This window comes from Trichechus manatus, unplaced genomic scaffold (genome assembly GCF_000243295.1).
Source record: "Trichechus manatus latirostris isolate Lorelei unplaced genomic scaffold, TriManLat1.0 scaffold00099, whole genome shotgun sequence".
NCBI classification, from domain to species: domain Eukaryota; kingdom Metazoa; phylum Chordata; class Mammalia; order Sirenia; family Trichechidae; genus Trichechus; species Trichechus manatus.
This window is the reverse complement of record NW_004444035.1, coordinates 7,480,482-7,488,269: the sequence shown is the minus strand read 5'-3', so window position 1 is coordinate 7,488,269 and position 7,788 is coordinate 7,480,482. Positions and strand designations below refer to the sequence as shown.

At 38.3% G+C, this 7,788-nt stretch overlaps 1 long non-coding RNA gene across 1 annotated transcript in view; it reads right to left on the bottom strand.

Annotated features, from left to right (window-relative positions):
* Positions 1 to 693: 693 nt before the first annotated feature.
* The window catches only part of LOC111821703 (uncharacterized), a 138,586-nt gene continuing 131,491 nt past the window's right edge, over positions 694 to 7,788 (bottom strand). The window contains exons 2-3 of the long non-coding RNA XR_002825050.1: positions 2,528 to 2,594; positions 694 to 1,277 (exon numbers count right to left, since the gene is read on the bottom strand). This is a non-coding gene — a long non-coding RNA (uncharacterized LOC111821703). The remainder of the gene's footprint in view (positions 1,278 to 2,527; positions 2,595 to 7,788) is intronic.

The following is a 7,788-nucleotide window of genomic DNA, read 5'->3' as shown; positions in this document are numbered from 1 at the left end:
AATGTCAAATAACTTCCCAAAACTGTCATGTTTTTGAAGCATCTTACTGGGATGAGTCTATTGTAAGGTTTATAAAGGCACTAAGTTTAGGACCCATGTCACATAATCTATATTAATAAATTCACAAACAATTTTTTTATGTTAGTATAAGATAAATCAAGTGACTGTATTTCTGAAGTAATAAATTATAAATACATAGGTACTGTACTCTTATGCACTCTCCTTCTTGGGGTGTGAACGATAAAGAACTTAACAAGCACTATGTGCCTCTTATGGGCTAGGGATTTTTGCATACATTTTATTTAAGTTTCCTAAAAAGTAAACATAACTGAAACTTAGAAATAAAATTATATTCATGACTTTTAAAAGCTCCTCTGCTTGTGAAAAATATGATGCGGGTCTGCTAAGTGTTTATAATACAAAAGGATGAACACTGGGAATTCACTTACTCTATAAAAGATAATTTCAAGGGATATATGCCATATATTTTAATAAAGTAATGATTTACTTAAAAAAAAGATAATTAGATATTTGTTGTTTGTTGTTGTCATGTGCCATCAAGATGATTCCAACTCATAGTGACACCATAGGAGTGGAACTGTCCCAAAGGGTTTCCAATCTTTAATCTTTACAGGAGCATATCGCCAGGTCTTTTTTCTCACTGAGTGGCTGGTGGCTTCGAACGGCAGACCTTTTGATTCGCAGCCTAGCACTTAACCATTGCTCCACCAGGGCTCCTTAATTAGATATTTAGTGTATTATATTAGAAGTCAAGCATTTTTAGTACATATTTTCATATTATCTTTTATGTTACAAATTGTCATAATCACAACACATCTGATTTTAAAGGAAAGCACCATAGTTTTCTCTTCCGACTTATCCCTCTTCCTTTAATCCCTAACCCCCTTGCTTTCGGTCACACTGAACTCTTCGTGGGCGCATACGTACTCAGGCTCTCTCTCTCACAGCTGGGCCTTGCATAGGTTCTGTCTTCTTTCCCGAAAGTCTGTAGCTTTCCCCATCCCTGCCATGGCTTCTCCTCTGTTTTAGAAAATTCCTAATTTTATTTCTCTGTTAAAATATCTAGACAGCCTCCCCTGACTCCTTCACTGAACATCCCAGCCCAGACTGCGTTAAGTGTTGCTCCAATGAGCTTTCATAACAGAAATTTCGCTGTTCCTTCTTTGCATCACTTACCACTCTCTACTGAATGTGCCTACTGTCTCCTTGTTCACAAGCCTGTTCAGTTATCTCTCCGTCTTAGTCATCTGGTGCTGCTATAACAGAAATACCACAAGTGGATGGTTTGAACAAAGAGAAGTTTATTTCCTCACAGTCAAACTAGGCTAAAAGTCCAAATTCAGGGCGTCAACTCCAGGGGAAGGCTTTCTCTCTCTCGGCCTTCTCAACAATGTTCCCCCAGACTAGGAGCTTCTTGGCGCAGGGACCCCTGTCCAAAGGACACGCTCTGCTCCTGGCACTGCTTTTGTGATGGTATGAGGTCCCCAACTCTCTGCCTGCTTCCTTTCCCTTTTATCTCTTGAGAGATAAAAGGTGGTGCCAGCCACACCCCAGGGAAACTCCCTTTACATTGGATGTGACCTGGGTAAAGGTGGTGTTACAATCCCACCCTAATCCTCTTTAACATAAAATTACAATCACAAAATGGAGGCCAACCACACAGTTCTGGGAATCATGGCCCAGCGAAATTGATACACACATTTTTTGGGGGACATAATTCAAACCATGACATTCCCTGAGGACAAGGACTGAACCTTGTTCTGCATGTATCCTTGGCACCCAGCACAGTGCCTGGTTTACAGTGGGTGCTTGGTGCTTTGGATTAATTCACGTCCACATGGTTGTGGTTAGAGTGGTATCCCTATGAACTAACATCACTTTTCCTGAAATTTCAGTGTTTTTCAGTGTGATTTTTGAGTACGATGGAGCAGACACATGCTGTCATGCAAACTGTGTGATTACTTGGGTTCCACCATCCTTTGACTGGAACATTTTTGAGATGGGAAGAGCAATCTCATTGACAACAACGTAAGTGCCACCAGGTGGGAGCACTCTCTCCCCTGCCCTCCTTGGACACTTGCTTGAGCCTCTGTCACAGCCTGCATTACTACCCTTTGTGTTGTTAGCTGCTGCAGGGTCAGCCCCTGACTCACTGCTACCCCTGGACAGCGGAACAAAAACGATGCCTGGTCATGCACCATCTCTAAGATTGATTGGGGATCAGGCCATTGTGGTCCACAGGGTTTTTGTCGGCTGATTTTCGGAAGCAGATCATCAGGTCTTTCTTACTAGTTCCCCATGTTCGTCTGGAACTTCTGCTGAAATCTGTTCAGCATCATAGCAACATGCAAGCCTCCGCTAACAGACGGGTAGTGGCTGCTCATCAGGTGCCTTAGCCAGGAACTGAACTTCTATCTTTCCCATGGAAGAGGAGCATTCTATTCCTGCATCACCAACACCCTGTCCCAATCCCTTGTAGTCATGGAATGTGTCCTTTTTCTCTTACCTTATGCTCTGAGGGCTTGAAGAGAGGGACTTTTTCATCTTTTTCTTCTTTATATTCCCCACAGTGTCTGGCACATAGAAGAGGACAGTAATTGTGGGACCAAATTGATAAGAAAATTAAGCAAAAGCCAAATAAGTATCATTTTTGTTTGTTTAATCAGTATTTTTTAACATAGCTGTAGTATCTCTTGTCCTTTTTTTTTTTTCTGATTATAAAAACTCATCCAGCTCATTCTAGAAAATTTTGGATAAAACAGACAAATATTAAGAAGAAAAATGAAATTTACCCATAATACCTAGATTAATCTATGTTAGAACTTCAGCATATTTCTATCAAGTCTGTCTTCTTCAGTCGTAAATGAGCTTATACCATATATATTATTTTATATTTAGCTTTTATACTTAATACAGTATCATAAATATTTTCTATAATTATAAATTCTATGACAACATAATATTCTACCAATGAATGTTCATAGCTTTTTTAATATAGCTTTTTTATTATCATTCCTTAACATTGAGCATTCTTTATTGAAGATTGTTTATAAATTTTTCACAACAAAAAATAATTTGAAATCTATCCCATGAATGTTCATAACTTTTTAAACCAGTCTCTTAGTACTAGACATTGTTTTTGGAAGATTGTTTATAACAAATAGTTATGGAGGTCCTTTCAATGTGCCAGTACTGTTTTACATGCTGGATAAATTGGCAAAAGTATCTGTCTGCATGGAACTTATATCCTAGCTAAAGAGACAAAAAAACAAGCATGATAAATAATTTTTAAAAACATGTGGTACTTTAGGTAGAGATGACTGCTACAGAAAGAAAGAAATCAGGGAAGAGGGAAAGAAAGTGTCAGAGGGAGGTCACACATTGGGATTTAGGTGGCCAGAGAATACCTCACTGAGAAGATGATATTTGAACAGGGACCTCAAGGAGGTGAGGGGACAAATTATTCCAAAACCAGCAGAAGAGCATTCCAGGCAGAGGAAAGACTACGCAAAGGCTCTAAGAAAGAAAGAATGTGCCTGGTATGTTCAAGGACCAGCAAGTCATACTGATTGATGGGGATGGAAGTAAGAGATGAGGTTAAAGAGATAAAGGAGGTCAGAATTTGTGGGTCTTGCAGGCCACCGTAAGTACTTGGCTTCTACTCTAAATCAGCAGGAAGGCACTGGCAGGTACTGAGCAGAGGAGTGGCACAGTATGACTTGTGTTTTCACAAGGTCACTGTGACTCCTGGTTGGAACAGATTTGAAAGCAACAAGTCAGAAGCAAGGACACCAACTGAGAAGCTACTGCGGTAAAACAGGTGAGAGGACAGTGGCTTGGCTCAGGGTGTTGCAGTGGAGGTGGGGAAAAGTCATCAAGTTCTGATTTATTATTTATTGTTAGATCAGATGTGGGGCAAAAGGGGACAAAAGGGATCAAGGATGCTGTCAGCTTTTTTGGCCTGAGCAACGGGTAGAAAGGAGATGTCATTTAGTGGCGATGAGGCAGATTGTAAAAGGAACAGGATGGGGTCAAGCCCATGTCCATTTTCCACATCCTTAACTTTGACATCTAAGTGAAAATGCCAAGTACGCAGATTAATGTATAAATCTGAAATTCAAAGAAGTCCTGGCTAAAAATATAAATTTGGGGATCTTCAACATAGAGATTGTATTTAAAATATAACATTCTCTTGCATAAATCCTTATTCATACTTCTGATTATTTGCTTCACATATATAACTATACATGGAATATTACAGTCAGAATTTCCTGATTCATACACATAAATTATTTCCCCCAAAACACTGTGCCAACTTAAGCCTTCTACGTGCAATGTCATTTAACATCTTTGAATATGCTAATTTAAAGAACAAAAGTACCAAAACCAAACCAGCTGCCTTTGAGTTGATTCCCACTCATGGTGACCCCACATGTCTTACAGCAGAACTGCACTCCCTAGGATTTTCAATGGCTGTTCTCTTTTGGAAGTAGAGTGTCAGGTTTTCCTTTAGAGCGGCCTCTGAATGGATTTGAACGGCCAACCATACCGTTAGTAGCCGAACACTTAACCATTTGGGTACACCTGCACATATATTTTTGTACTTTTATTTTGCATTACTTTGATTATTGGTGAAGATATTCTTGGGTTCAAAACTAAAATCAAAACATAATTCTATTAACAATGAAAAAATATACAAAAACATGTATAAATATACACTGCCACATACATATATAAACACATATAGACAATATACACCAACCTAGGAATAACTTTGATAACTAAATGTAGTTTACAAAGAAAAACTTCATGTCTTTACAGAGAGAAATAAATTATGAATACACAGAAAAGAAAACATTAAAAAGTTGTCAATTGCTCCAGTATAGAACATAGTTTCATCATAATTCCAAAACCAAATCTGAAAACACTGTTTGTAACGTTTAATATATTACTTGAAAATTTATTTGAAAGAATAAACAGGTTACAAAGGCTGAAGAGAATGGAGTATTAGCCTTCTTAAATATTTAATCAGGTTTAAAAGCGAAAATGATTAAATTAGTATAATTGTTATTTTTGTTGTGTGGCTTCCAGTTGATTCTGACTCATAGCAACACATGGGACAGAGTAGAACTGCCCTATAGGGTTTCTTAGACTATAATCTTTAAGGGAAAATATTGCCCGGTCTTCTCTCCCAAGGAGCAGCTGCTGGGTTCAAAACTGACCTTTCAGTTAGCAGCCAAGAGCTTTCAACATCGTGCCACCAAGCCTCCTTAAACAAGTATAATACTGACCCAAAAATAAACAGGCAAATTTATAGACAGGCCAATGTATATATGCAAACTAGTTTATAATAAAGGAGATATCACAAACTCAGGGAAAGCAAAAGATAGTCAAGATATCATAATGGAGTCATTATTCTATCTGGAAAAAATGTTTAACTGTTTGCCTCCAGCTGAATACAACACAAAATATAAATATAATTTAAGTAGCTAATTATGTAAAAATACAACTATATTTAAAAAACAACTAGAAGAAACTTGGAGGATATTACTTAATTTCTAGTTAGGAAAATATGTTTCTAAACTTAAGTGGAAGAAATTACAAAAAAATAGATGTATTTGACTATGTAGACAAAAGTTCTTTATGTAAAAATGTCAACAATATAAAACTGCCAAAAACAAATGGAAAAACAGTATGGCAGGAAAGGGTTAATAGTATTAATAATTAACTCTAGTATAAATTCACCAAAAAGCATTACAAAAAAAACCAAAAACAGTGCCTTTTAAGTCTCTTCAGACTCATGGTGACCCATGTATTAAGACTCTTAAAATGAATGGACACAGAATGTGAACTGGGGCTTCATAAAAAAAAAAAAGAAGTGAACAGTCTACATAATAGTGGTTTTTATCTTTCAGTGAGAAAAGCCATTTATTGTTAAGATCACAGGGCACTGTCTGTGGGTGGGGAGAGGGACAGAGCTGATTAATAGAAGTGTGTGGCTGGAAAACACTCATTTGCCAAACCTGATTCTCTCGCCAGCTCCGGCTCTCGTTTTGTTATGCCCAGTGTCTGAAAAATTTCACCAACTCTTATTAACTCTCCTTGCAGTTATTCAGTGACTCTGCTCTATGATTTTAAACAGTTGGCTGGTCTGATTAATATAGGGTGAATGAAGTGAAAGAAGGAATATAAGAAGAAAGAAAACATAATCACCTTAAGAGAAAAACAGAAAGAAACAAACAACAAGGAAAAATAAAAATCGATTATCCTAATCCTGAAAGACATACAGTTTACAAAAAAAAGTTCATATAAATCACTAATCCAAATGCCAAAGAAAACTTTGATTCCTTTCAAAGAAGTAATCCTCTAATGCATATTAGATTGCCTCATCCTCCGTATGAAGCAAAAGAAACTAAAGTGCTTTATTTTATAAAGCATAATGCCTTTGATCTGCTACTAAAATTCCATTGTCTATATTCTTTCTTTTTTTTTTCCTCAAAAAATATACAAATTAAATACAATGTTTCATAGGCTAGGGAATAAGCACCATTTTCCCTTATAAATTTTTTTAACATGTTGTGATGGATATGGCTTAAAATTACATATTTGTATTTGTATATGTAATATATATACATGATACGTAAATGATATGATACATTGCTACAATGTCTTTTTCTTTAGTAAAACTTGGTGTACATTCCAAAGAATCATCTAATAGGATTTAGAGACTTCCGGCAAAATGGCGCTCTAGGCAGAAGCACCACGCCATCTCTCCATAGCAAAGATCCGAAAAACTAAGCGAAACAGAGAAAACAGCAATCCTGAAACCCTAAAACATCAAATGAAGAGAGAAAGAACTCAGCCAAGCACCAATGGAGTGAGAAAACTGACAGAGAATGGAGAGTGAGGAGAGATTCATGCAGAGGTCCCGTATCAGCTAACACAGCATGGATCTGCCATCTTGGAGTCCTATCAGAGACCAGCAAATAGGGGTTATGAGAAAGCAGCTTCACAGGAGACAGAACAACCGGTAATTTGTGATATACGCTTTCCCACCCCCTGCTCTTCTTCACCCCCACTCGGTCTCCTCTGCTTCCCACGGCCACAGTCTCTTGTCCGGGAAGTACCAGCTGCTTGGATTCCACCCGCCCACACTGGCTGGCTCTCTGAGTGCCATTTGTTGTAGCTTTTTTTCTGCTGCTTTTGATTTCTTCCTTACCTCTCACCACCTGCCCCTCCTTTTGCTCAAATACCTGGCTCTGTGCGCAATCTTTGCTTCTTTCTGAGGGGCTGTGGAGCTCCATTCGAGTGAGAAACTGCTTCCTGGTCTGGGCTGCCACGCTGGTGGGATCCCGGGGCTTTTGTTTGTTTGTTTTGAATTGTTTGTTTGTTTTCTTTTCCTTTTCTTGATTTGGGGCCTGTTCTGGCCAGGCAGTGCTGCGCTTCTTGGAACCTACCCCCTTGGCTTGTGCAGACGTGCAGGGGGATCCCTGAGGACATTTCTTTCTTTGTTTTTTTTTTTTCTGTTTTTTGGGGGGCTTTTCTTGTTCTTTTTTTTTTTTTTTAATTTGTTTTGTTTTCTTTTCCCTCTTGTTCCCTTTTTGTCTTTCTTCATTACTCAGTTTCTCGTCTCTCTATACCTTCTTTCTCTTTCTGTTCCCTGAAGATCTGGTGCTGAATACCTCTTCGCCTTCTAGCCAGGCTGTACTGCAACACCTGAGAACAACTTCCCCAGACCTCATAGCTGCACCGGGGGCATCCCTGGGA